Below are 13,051 nucleotides of genomic sequence, written 5' to 3' on the forward strand. Positions count from 1 at the left end.
ACGCAAATACACTTATCCTTATGCATGTGTAGACATTATGAAGATTATGGAAAGCCTCAAATCCTGTTAATTGCCTAGCAATTTAGTATGTTGGGGAAGGATTAAACAAGGTCATATGTCTAAATGATTATCATATAACCAATTAGACAATCAATCCTGTGCTAAAGCACAATGAGAACAACAGACAATTGAAACAACATAGAGTGCCAAGAAGCAGTAGTGCTTCTCCAGACAGCTTCATACTGTGTGAATTACTGCCGAAATTTTAAAAATAAGCTGGAGGATCCCAGTGTTTTGGGTTTAATAGAGGGGGAGAATTTACATAAAAGTGTTTGAGACATTTGGTGTTGCAGGACTTTCCCCAGAAGGAAAAAAACCTTCCACTGACTACAAGTCTGGATCTGGCTACTGATGCTTTTCAAGAAGGCATTACAAGAATCCTTCTTCAATGTAAAGCTGGAAGACGGTAGAGCCTTTGACTGCTGGTATGCATTACAACCCAACACTTCAATTCACTAGAGCACTGCAACTTAATAGTTTCAAATCTGTCTTAAGAACAAATCTGTCTTAGAGTTTTATGAGATTAAGATTCTGTTACTGTTTTGTTTTTTTTTTTCCAGAATTTTTACTTCCCAAGCAGATCACCTGGCTGTTTGGAATTAGAGAAAGACCTCCTGAAACTTGTAAGAAGGGGTCTAATTTTAACCTGAAGAGTTAAATAAGGAGGCAAGTCCCAACTGGCTTCCTAAGCACAGAACATTTTGTCAATGTTTTCTGCAAGTGTTTAGTTCTGAGAGCAGAAAACAGGTGGCATGCTTGGACACACTGATGTTAGGGGGAAAAGATAAATACTGTTTGGAGGAAGTACTGAAAAACAAATATGATCCACAGTATTTTCATTTTCAAAGTTACCCATGTGACTCCATAGTCCGATGAGGAAAGAACCTGTAGACTTACAGGGAATCTCAAGCTAAATCTGAAAATATCTGGAACAGTGAATAGAAAGGAAAAAACAAAGCCCCAGAAAAGACAAGAGAAACATTTAACAAAGTAATCTAACAGGCAAAAGCCTTGTAGGAGGAGGAAAACAGCACAGAATGCCAAAATGAGGAACTGAAAAAAAATAAAAGAAAAATAATAAAAATAGTAATAACGGAACCATGCTCCTGTGTCAGCTATAACTTCTTTTTTGGTAGCAGCAATAGACTGTGGTGTGGTGTGAAAGAGAATTGCCTGAATCATCATTTATACTGGGTAACTAAGGTTAAACATCAACAACTGGGCTGCAAAAGTTTGAGCAGTGAGGGAAGGACTCTTGTTGTGAGCACAAGCCATCTGCCAGGTCCCCAAACCACCCTGGCATTGCCAGCAATGCAGAAAGACAACTCCTGCCCTCTAGTATTGACTGCGTTTTGCTCCTGTATGGAGAAAACACGTGTGCAATGGTGAGAACAGCTTTTCTGAAAGCAGAGTGATTCTAACTTCTAAAAAACCAAAACCCTACTAAATGTAACTCAGGATAGTAATGAAGACAAAATAAAAGGCTAACTTCAATCTTGTTTTGCTACAGCTCTTATGTACAAACTGAGTAGCTAACTGTAAAATGAGGTCAAAGAAGCGACAGTACATTACTGACAGCACAAGCCTGACTTTCTAATGACAGGTTTACCTCATTATGACAGTGACCAAGAAAAGGTTAAGAATTATAACCCATTCTTCAGACATACAGACTTCAGCACCTGCCTTGCTACATAATGAAGTCTTGGACTTCTCTACAACAACCTCAGACCCGCTCTAAGGAACCCAGAAGAATTCTCATATTATTTGTCAGAAACTCTTCTTGTCTTCCCACTTCCGAGGACCTCAATTTTCCAAACAAGCTTTGATCCCAGCTTACAATTTATTGTACCTTAATTTCTGTACTCGGTTCACCTCCATGTCCATTTATTTCAGTGGATTAAAAAACCATTTTGTCCATTTGTGGCACCCAGGACACAGAGGCTGCACTTGCAATACACCTGCCTTCATCTCACAGGCGGAACAAAGAGTCTTGCTGGTTCATGCCAGAGCCAGGATTTAAGTAAAAATACATTTTGCACCTCTAAACCAGACTCTTACCAGGAGTAATTAATCTCTCTGTACAAAAATGGGTAATGCTTCCTCCCTACTATTTTCTGCCTTGTTTACCTGTCAAATTTTTGACTTAAATTATTCAGAACTACATGCATTCCCCATTCATTTTGCCTTCTTTCCCCCTTTTTTTTCTCATTTACACTCCGCCACCCTGGTCTCATGCCAAACACTGTTAGATTATCTCAAACCTCCATGCAATGTAACAGTTCTTCATTCTCTGTACCTATTAGTTTCATTTCCTGCCACCCCTTCAAAGCAAACAGTAAACAAAAATCAAATACACTATGGAAAAGATCCAGAACTAAATTCCCGTGCACTTCTCAAATCCCAGGCTTAAGGAAAGAAAAAAGCAAATAAAATGAAATGAGATGCACTATAACCACAGCTCACTCTCACCTGATCTTAACTTAATTGGGAAGTAGCAGGTGGCGGAATCCTCCTATAACCAGCTGATGTGGTAAGAAAGACAGGGCTGCTATTAACACAGATGCCCTACTGAGTTAGGTGCTATGGAAATGTATCAAGGGACAGTTTCCTCCTGTGAAAAACTCCTGTTTTAAATGAACAAGCCACAGAAAACCAAAAGAAAAAGAGTAAGAAGCCCAGGCTAGAGCATGGAATTCGAGATGTTCAGCATGACAACTGTATTTCCAATAGCTTAATCTCATACTTTAAATACACGTGGGCCTGTGTGGCTTACTCAAAGTCATGCCCTAGTCCTGAGAGCTGATGTACACCCTCTGACCTCAGTCTGCACTTAGTTTTAAGCCCTTAGCAGACTCAGGATAAAAGAAGCCCAACAGAGCAGTTGACCACATCATTTTTTCCTGTCTTGTCTCCACCCTGCCTCTTGCTCCCCACACCCCACGATATCATTAGAATCACCTTTATCACTGTCCCATCAAGATTACCTGAATTGCAAAGTAATTTCCTTTTTGGATTCCTCCCTTTTTCATCATTGCCTTCCCTATCCCTTCACCCATCTCAAAACATACTCCTCTTCTGATTCATATACCTTACAGACAACATGATTTCAATGAGCATCCTAGAGAGATGGCAGTAATAATAAACACACTCCCAAAGCAGAAAAGATTTATTATAAAAACATGCATGTTAATTAAAAAGAAAGTGTGGATAACATACAGCCCCTTCCCAGTCTCCCAGAGACTTGACAGGTGACAAGGAAAGCGGGATGGCAGCAAGCACTTTAAAAGAAACCCACTGAAAAAAAGTGTCTTGCCACTTACAAGAAATATGAAACTCTAGAAGTTATGTGCAGAAAACATAGAGCACCCAGGAGAACACTTCATACAGGGGAACTGCCATAAAGTGTCACTGTATTGGAATGACACAGCTACCAGACATCTGCCCTACTGCTAGATCAATTTTAATTTAAGTACCCATAACTTTATGTCTTTCTACTCAAGCAAGACCAATAACCTTAAGTAACAGTCAATTCTTCAAAAGACATGCAGAAAAAAAGAGCATCTATAATCTACAAGCACAACGTGAATTTCAAATTGATTTCACACTATTGTAAGTACCCTTAAGAATTAGCACTAGCAACATGCTGACATGGATGTGGCAGGTGCTTTCCTCCTTCACTGCACAAATCCTCTGCTGTACCTGTATTTGGGAACCTTCAATTTTTCAGCCATCCCCAGTCACTTTTCTTTAGCCTTCAATATAACTTTAGCTTTATGTTACTTAATTTCTAACATTAATTTCAGCTGAAGTGAAAGAATACCAAATTTTGCCTGAAATTGGAATAACTGAGAACTATAACAGCTGTTATTCCCCAAAATGATGGGCAAGAAAGTCTTCACTGAAGGAATAATCTCACCAGTTTAGCTTCTGTGGTGTTTTTGCAGAGCTGTTCTTCACTAACCGTACATATATACTGAATTAAACTCTGTTACCTCATCTCATCCAGACAAAGTTTTGTTACTTGAAATTCTGGGTCTAAAGACAAACGCTTCTGTCAAGAGAGGCAGATACTGATATGCTTTAACAATAAGTGATGCAGAGAACTGCGGTTCTCCCCACAAACTTTCCCCTAATCAGAGAGACCCCAAAAGATGTAAAAGACCCTAAAATTGGAAAAAAATTGTTTAAAAGACCCAAAAATTGCAACATAAAAAAGGTAAAAATCCAAAGAATGCACCCAAATGGCGTAGATATTTGGGAAAGAGGAATGAAAAGCAATTTCTCTTCTCCCTCATTTTGAGTAACTTTGCTTTTAGCTTCTGATAGGTTTTTCAGAAGTCCAAAAGAATTCAGCTTTCATTTTTAAGCTCAAAGGAATTCAGAACAGAAACTGGAGAATGGGTGCGAGGCACGGGATGAGCAGATTTTCAGTTTGGATTTCAAAGCTTCTACTTCTGTGAGAACTGTAGGTAAACGTGAGCACTCTCCTCCACAGCTACAACTTTTATTACTATTTCCTAAACCAAATGAATGATGGAGCTCGCTCATTCAGAGAAGGAATCACCTGGAAAAACACTGGATTCAAACCTGTTTCCTAAGAGCACGGCAACACGCTGGAAAGGCTTTAGAAAGAGAACAACTCCTTTTGTAGACTATGGCATAGGTCCAAAATTGGTTTAGTAGAACCACTGAGAATAATGATCGCTGTGACGGGTGTCCAACCCTTTAGTTGTGACTGCTGTTAGCAGATGGGACCTGTGGGTCAGTGAGCTGCAGGAGGTCACTCTGTAGAGAACGAAAAACCAATATCCACTTCATTAAAAGTTGTGATAGCCTGTACTGCTCAAACATAGAAGGAGCCATTTTCCTTCTCTTTCACTGCTCCTCAAAACACAATATGCTAAGATACAGGGCGTCTTTGTATGGAACAAACTATCCCATCTGGTCAAAATGCTGGAAAAGTGGCAAAAAATGGACAAGTACTTGTATTACTGATTCTACTCCTGATGTGGAAAACAAAAGTTTTGGTTGCTTTCATAAGGTTTGTGGGTTGAGATAAGGACAGGGAGAGATCACTCACCAATTACCATCACGGGCAAAACAGACTCAACTTGGGGAAATTAACTTAATTTATTGCCAATCAAATCAGAGTAGGATAAGGAGAAATAAAACCAAATCTTAAAACATCTTCCCCCCACCCCTCCCTTCTTCCTGGGCTCAAGTTCACTCCCAAATTCTCTACCTCCTCCCTGCAAGCGGCGCAGGGGGACAGGGAATGGGGGTTGCGGTCATTTCATCACAAGTTGTCTCTGCTGCTCCTTCCTCCTCAGGGGGAGGACTCCTCAAACTCTTCCCCTGCTCCACCAGTGTGGGGTCCCTCCCACAGGAAACAGTCCTCCGTGAACTTCTCTAACGTGAGTCCTTCCCAGAGGCCGCAGTTCTTCATGAACTGCTCCAGTGTGGGTCCCCCATGGGGTCACAAGTCCTGTCAGCAAACCTGCTCCAGCATGGGCTCCTCTGTCTCCACAGGTCCACAGGTCTGGCCAGGAGCCTGCTCCAGCGGGGGCTTTCCCATGGAGTCACAGCCTTCTTTTGGTGCAGCCACCTGGTCCGGCGTGGGGTGCTCCCCGGGCTGCAGGTGGAGATCTGCTCCACCGTGGACCTCCCTGGGCTGCAGGGGGACAGCCTGCCTCACCATGGTCTTCCCCACGGGCTGCAGGGGAATCTCTGCTCTGGTGCCTGGAGCACCTCCTCCCCCTCCTTCTGCACTGACCTGGGGGTCTGCAGGGTTGTTTCTCTCACATATTCTCACTCCTCTCTCTCACTGCAGTTTCTGTTGTGCAGGCTTTTTTTCCTCTTCTTAAATCTGTTCTCCCAGAGGCACTACCACTGTCACTGATGGGCTTGGCCTTGGCCAGCAGTGGGTCCATCTTAGAGCCGGCTGGCATTGGCTCTGTTGGACATAGGGGAAGCTTCTAGCAGCTTCGCACAGAAGCCACCCTTGTAGCCCCCCTGCTACCGAAACCTTGCTATGCAAACCCAATACACCTATACCATGGTTTCATCTGGCAATAATGAGCTGTACTCTGGGGCCCAAAGAGGAGTAAATCTCTCGCACCTGCACCATCAGCAGAGGCCAGCAGTGCACAGGAGAGGAAAGTGTGTGCTGGACGTTTCCCCTGGGAAAGGGGCAGAGGCAAGAAGATCCTTACATTACTCTGGAGACTCTCATCTTTCAGAAGATCTGAGGTATCAGCAGCAAAAAGAGCTCAGATAACTCACTCCCTAAGAAAGCCCGTTAACCTGAGAGGACACTGAGGCATCCCACAGCCTAGCTAGCTGGGAGCTCAAGGGCTAAGGGACGTGTTTGAAAGGATGAAGCAGTGTTGCATGAGCAAGGTCACCCAAAGAGAATTTTAAGGACTTCTCTTGACCTTTACTGACAAGGTCATCCCCATCAAGCTTCCCACAAAGGCTGAAAATGAATTTTGAGAATCTGTACCCCCAGTTATTTACCAAAGATCACCAAACCTTCCTTGTGCCTCACAATCTCCAAGGGGGCAAGGAGGGGATTAAAGAGGGGATTTCATCCAGCTCTAATATCTCTGGCAACTCCAGTAACACAGTATTGCCACATACAAACAGGCCAGCAACCCCAATAGAAATGTTTTCCTGTCCCAACATGGAAAAGGTTTCTCCAGGCATTGCAGTTGAATTAACAGCTGAGGACCACAACTGCTTTTCACAGCAGGTTCTGTATTCACCAGCACCCCAGCATCTCCACACCAAGGACTCTCATGAACTTTGTGCAAAATCGGCAGGGTTGAGTCAAAAGTTTAAGCGAGGCAAACAGCTAGCAAATTCAGAGTTCACATTAATAATTATGTCATTAGCTTCAAGCTAAATTAATAACACTATTAGTAGTCTGAATCAAAACCTTTCATCCGTGCACACTTGAACTCCAAAGTATTTAATATTCTGATCCAGATCCAAATTCAGAGCAAGAGGGAACAACGTGAGCCTTAATTTTTCAACTAGGAGTCACTCAAAAGAGCATTAACAACAGGTAATGAGACTCAGAAAATGCATACTTATGTATTTTGCGATCGCACTCAAGAATTTCCAATAATGTGCTGTCTCTGCAACATCAGGAGGTAAACAAAAAAGAAGAGTAGCACTTTGCAAATTTATATGCACTCTTAGAAGCAGAGCCATGCTACACAAAGCTGAACTTTAATGAATTCCCTGGTTTATTACAGCCAGACCTGGCAGCATTTTGATTTTGAAAATCTTTTATACCATGGATTCTGTTATAGTCCAAGGTGGATTTTTGCTGCTCTTAGGAATCAAAACAAAAATTCTCTTAAGTGAAAGTATCTTCAAGAGTTCACAGTGCCAAGTAGCTTAAAAAAAAGTCAATAGAAATAGCTGCTATGGAAAGACCTCATTCCACAGCATTAGCTACCAGCAATTATGGAGTATAAACCAGTCTGAGACACAGGTAGCTTATGCCAGAAAGGTCTCTTCAAATCCTAGTTTTTATTATTGTAATTTTTATTATGAAGACAAGTGTTCAGATTAGCACTTCACATAAAAGGGTTGCATATACACAATCCAGAGGAGCACACACAGGGAAAAGAAACGCTGCATGAGATGGCCTGCATTCCTGCCCTCCTGGACCACACCTCCCTTTCAGTTTGGGCTTCTACATTCATGCCTCCATCTTTTTTGCATTCTTTTAGTAGAAATGAAGTGCCCATTTAAATGAGGCCTTGCTTTCTCAGTGTTACAAAGATGTAGTAGAACTGCAAGAAAAGCAGCCAAGTGACGTGTTTAATAGCAGGCAGCTGACTCGGCAGGAATCTGAACCCACAGAATCTCCTCTTTGACCCGCTTCCTGGTTTTGTTAAAACCGCGAGGTCTCCCAACTAACAAAAATTTAGGTTTTTATTTTTTTTTCTGAACCTCATTGAGTGCTAAGCCCAGTGACGCCATATGGACCAATACTCAGCTGCATCAGTCTGTAGTTGGCACAGGACCACGGGCCCCTCCAGACACTCCAGAAGTCACTTAAAGACACTTCTATGCTCCCTGATCCTGCAAATGGCCAAATCTAATTTGGCCGTAAGTGTAAATACCCGTCACAGCATCTGAGGTGCCCGAGCTTCGAGGGGGGAGAGCTCCCTGCAGTAACTGCTGTGCAAGGTGGCCACAGAAGCCCGGCAGAAGCCAGGGACCGCCCCATGCTCGTCCGCCAGCTCTGTGCAAGCCCTGGGTTATTTTACCCCTTCTACAACTTGGGAAAACTTTTTTGTTTTCTTTTATCTGAGGGACCAGCAGAAAATGAGAGAGAGCCTGGAGCATGGGAGGGAAAACCCAGGGAGTTAGGATAGCTTTAATTTGCTGGCTTTCCCTACGCTAGTAAGAGTATTACGGCACAAGGAAAAAAATGCATTTATACTGATAGTAAAAGGACTCTGTGTCACCAGCTCCACACCACAACAACGAATTGCTTGTTTTCAGTCCTAAGGTCATCTTCAAGGACTGGTTTTGGACTTCCCCTGGAAGAAACAAGAAAGGAGGCGGATTTTTTTCCAGTGTGGGGGAATCTGAGCATGACCATGTGGAAACAAACACAAACTATTCCGGCTCCTTCCTTGCCAGAACCACTTCTTCCTCATAATTAACCATTAATCACACACACACACAAACTAATCAAATCAAAAGGACATTTCCAGCATGTGTGAAGCTTTCCTTTCCCTACAGATTACACAAATGAGACTCGAGGGGTCACAGGGAGGCGATCCATCTCACCCTCCCCCTCAAAACAGAAGCACCAAACCACGCTCCGGATGTCCAATGCAGCTGCAGCCTTTCGCGGCAGCACCAGCCTGCTTCGGCTGCAGCTTGAACCTGCACATACCCTTTGCTGACTTGAGCATAGCAAGAGGAGAGCTGGAAACAGCCAGGGGTTTCCCAACTGCAATACGGCTGTACAGGACAGCACACCGACTTTCAAAGCTAAGCAGCATTTGGGCAGGAGGGAGAGCCATAATTTTTTTCTTCCTGTTACATTATAACATTAAAGAACTTAATAGAAGAATCATGTACAAGCTGCAATGATAAGGCTGTATGAAATTTATCCTATTAATCAGTGGGATAAATAAATTTTAACCCATAAATCAATGAAATGCAAATATGGCGAGTAATTCATGAAGTCCCACGCAACAAAATCCTTTCCCTCTAATTCTACCTCTCACTTAGTGGTGTTTGCTGTATGATTCCGTGTCTCATCACCATGCTATCTTCTTATTCTTTGTTTCTCCTGATTTTGTGTTCCCATTTGGGTTTAATGGATTCCTGCGTTCTTCACTTTAATGTAGTTATCTGGCTATGCCAGCGATTTATCCAGAACTTCTGAGAGGTGGGACAGCAGCTCTACAAAAATGGGAAGCTGTCAACTGCACTAAATGGGGTACTACAATATATATTGTACTTAGGCAGCTGATAATGCAAGCCACAAAGAGAGAGAGGCAGAGGAGGATGGGAAAAATCCTTGAAACGGAAAGTTTATGGAATGTTGGGAGCCAAGAAACACATAGCTGAGGAATGGAGAATTTTCCTGGCTTCTGCTGCTGGAGATAAATTGCAAGGGTTTGTCTGGTTTGTCTTTCTTGAAATTCTTTAAACTTTCATTTGGACCATTTTTATGTCCACAGTGGTGTTGCTCATTTTGATTGCTCTGAGATTAAAGTGTGGTATTTTTCTCTCTGCCCTTCAAATTAATGTTCATGACAGTTTTTATAAAGCCCTTTTATTTTTCCTGCCTTACACATCTTTTCACATCTTCTTACAGCTCCTCCTCCCCCCACCTTCTTCTTTTCTTTTCTTCTTAGGCACAGCCTCCAAGTTTTCCTCTCCTGCAGCTGCTGCTACTACCACAGCTTGAATACTCTTGTGGAAAGTCTCTGATGACAAAGCAGGAGGTAGAAGGAAAAAAAAAGGCGGGGGGGAAAGAACAAGAATCTCAGGTGATTTTCAGACCTCGATGGGGAGCTCAGACATACTGCCTCATTGACTTCCCATCTCTTTTCAAGCCTTATCTGGAAACACCTCTTTTGTTTCTTGACTGCTTGTTCCTCCTCTTTTTTTTCCTCCTGCTTTTTCAGAGAAAAGAAAAATACAGTGAGACATACTTAACTTCATGGCACCTGCTGGTTTTACATATTCAATGTTCACTCCAGCTTGGGGAGGGGGAAGGAACATACGCGCAGAATAGACGGTGCTGGGTGAACTGGTGTCCCGCTGCAAGGAGCCAAGAAGAGCTAGTGGTACATGGTGCAGGTGAAGCAGCACAGCAGAAACAACAAACTTGGGGGTCTGCTTCTGCTTATAGACAGGTAACTCTTGCAGCTGAGAAGGGAGCTGGGAGAAGATGGGGAGACACATGACAGGGCAGAAACAGCTTGGAGAAGCAGAAGAGAAGCGTAGCAAGAAAGGGCACGTGGTAAATACTCCGAGAAGCTTTTAAGGTAGTGGGGAGATGAGTGAAATAGAATCCACAAGAAAGAGGGCTTGCAGGAAATTGAACGTGCTAAAATAAATACCATACACATTATAAAGGGTTAAGCACTGGAGACGCAAACAAATACAGAACAGGCTGTGTGTTAGCAAGTTGCATTTGATTGCACTTATTTATCCATTGTGGCTTTCGGCTGCTGCAGGCAAGAAAAGACAAAACAGAATTGCAGCGTTTTGATTTGTGTTTACCTTTTCCTGTTTGTTTTTTGTTTGTTTTTTTTGTTTGTTTTCTTTTCTTTCTTTAATAAACACGTGAGGCCCATCTAAATGAATGAGTGTCCCTGGTTCTAACAGAACAGTGCTGGCTTGCGCTTATCCAATCTGCCTGGACAGACACTGCGTGCACTTCTATGTCTCTATTCATTATATTTCACTCCAAATTTATATAGCCAGTTAACCAGTAATTTGCACAGACCTGGCAGCAGCACCTACCTGTGCCTGTCTATTTAAGGGCCTGTCAGCAAAAGCATTATAAAATCCCCTTTTTATGGATGCATAACACAGTCATAAAATGTGTTTTCCTAGCTTCAGAACTGTCCAACACGTTTTAATCTCCAGGATCACTTTATTTCAAAAAAGGACCATGATACAACACGTGATGAAAATATATTACTGGCCATTTCACACCAGTTCCTGCCTAACCCCTCCAAAACAGAGGTCCTTCCTTCAAAACTACAAGTCTTCAGCCATGCTGAACACAATGCTACAATCTCCGCAGAGCAGCTCTAACACATGTGGGACAGACATGAATAAAACCAGCCAATTTGCATAGGCGGGCTCAGGACCCACTCCAGCTGAACTTGCCAACCAGGCCAGGAACTGTTTATGGCTGGCACTGAAGGCTCTAGCAGGATTTAGGTGATGCATAAACTTGCAGAGAATCATAGAATGGTTTGTGTTGGAAGGGACCTTTGAAGATCATCTAGTCCAATCCCCCTGCCATGAGCAGGGACATCTTCTCCCAGATCAGGTTGCTTAAAACCTTATCCAAACTGACCAGGAAAACTTCCAGTGATGGGGCATCCATAGCTGCTCTGGGCAACCTGTTCCAGTGTCTCACTACCCTCATCATAAAGAATTTCTTTCTTATGTCCAATCTAAACCTACCCTCTTTCATTTTAAAACCATTGTGCCTTGTCCTGTCACTACAGGCCCTGGTAAAAAGCCTCTCTCCATCTTTCTTATAAGCTCCCTTTAAGTATTGAACAGGGCCCCCCTATGCAGGGTGCAATTTTTACTTGGAAATGCTGCTGTCCAGTAAGTGCACATACATGTATGGTCTTTTCCTCTCTGCCCTGAAAAAACCCATAGGCCGAAGTACCAGAATTTGTCCCTATAATTACTTGTCCCAGATTTATAATTTCCTCCTGTCTCCTTAAAGGCTTTCGAGAACCACAAGTCGTGCTCCTAAAGATCAGAGTGTGCAATTTGAGATGCATGGAAGTAAATAGCGACAGACAAGCAGACCAGCCCTTCCACTCCTACCAATAACAACCCATGGTTTGGGGGATTTATTTATCTGCCTGCTGATCTTGCAGTCAAACCATTCTCAAATAGTATTTTAACCTAAAACAACTGCAAGACTCAGAAACATATCTTTAAAGAAAAAAAAAGGGGGGTGTAGGCAGAAGCACTGTTTGCGCTGTAAATAGAGCATCTGGTTTCGGTTTCCTAACACTTAGAGTTGACTCTTCCTAAGAGTTGGTAACTCTAAACCCTCTCTGTCCTTGATTGATGAACCAGGCCAACCATGCTCAAATAAAGGAGCAGCATTTTTCACGTTTCAGGCAGCACAGTGCATCTTTAACCTATTGCTTAAATAAGTGCTGCCAAGGCATCCCTATGAAAAAAAAACATGACGAAAGATGCAAACCCACAAGTAAAGCCATGCAAACTCTTACTACTTTCTTACCAGAGGAGCCACAGGATGTAGGGCACAGCATTTGCCTCACACACAGTCCTACCTATGGCGACCCCACTTCTTGACTCCATCTCGTTTTGATGTTTGAATAAACACAAAAGTATGCCCCGTGAAACAGCCAATGATAACAAATGGAAAAGAGGTCTCCACCAAAACTACTGGCTTCCCACAGACCTGACACAAAATGTCAGGTATGGTCCCAGTGACAAGACCAAGGCCACCTCCTCCCCAGTGTTGTAGCCTCTGCTGCTGCAGAGCACGGTTGAATTCTGGTTGCAACAAGATGAGTTTCTTCTGTGTGTTTGTAGTAGGACGGAGAGGCCACTGCAAGGCTGCTTGGCAGTTGGTGGGAACATTTTTCTTCTCACTGGTAAGCACATTTGGACACATGAGTTAGTAGAGCCAATAAGGGCCAGCTACATTATACGAGGTGAATAGAGAGCAGTTTAAATCCTCCTCCTTGCATGACCAGTTTCATCCCACAACCCT

General features: G+C 43.0%; 1 protein-coding gene across 11 annotated transcripts in view; it reads right to left on the reverse strand.

The window, feature by feature from the left end:
- The window catches only part of PLXNB2 (plexin B2), a 261,927-nt gene that overhangs the window by 83,385 nt on the left and 165,491 nt on the right, over positions 1-13,051 (reverse strand). The window contains exon 5 of one of the 11 annotated variants that reach the window (XM_069801979.1): positions 10,105-10,217. The exons of 9 other annotated variants lie outside the window; for them this stretch is intronic. The gene's annotated coding sequence lies outside the window, so the exon portion shown is untranslated. Of the gene's footprint in view, positions 1-10,104; positions 10,221-13,051 lie in introns of all 11 variants that reach the window. One more of the 11 variants, XM_069801978.1, reaches the window with a different exon arrangement.

This window comes from Haliaeetus albicilla, chromosome 14 (assembly GCF_947461875.1).
Source record: "Haliaeetus albicilla chromosome 14, bHalAlb1.1, whole genome shotgun sequence".
NCBI classification, from domain to species: Eukaryota; Metazoa; Chordata; class Aves; order Accipitriformes; family Accipitridae; genus Haliaeetus; species Haliaeetus albicilla.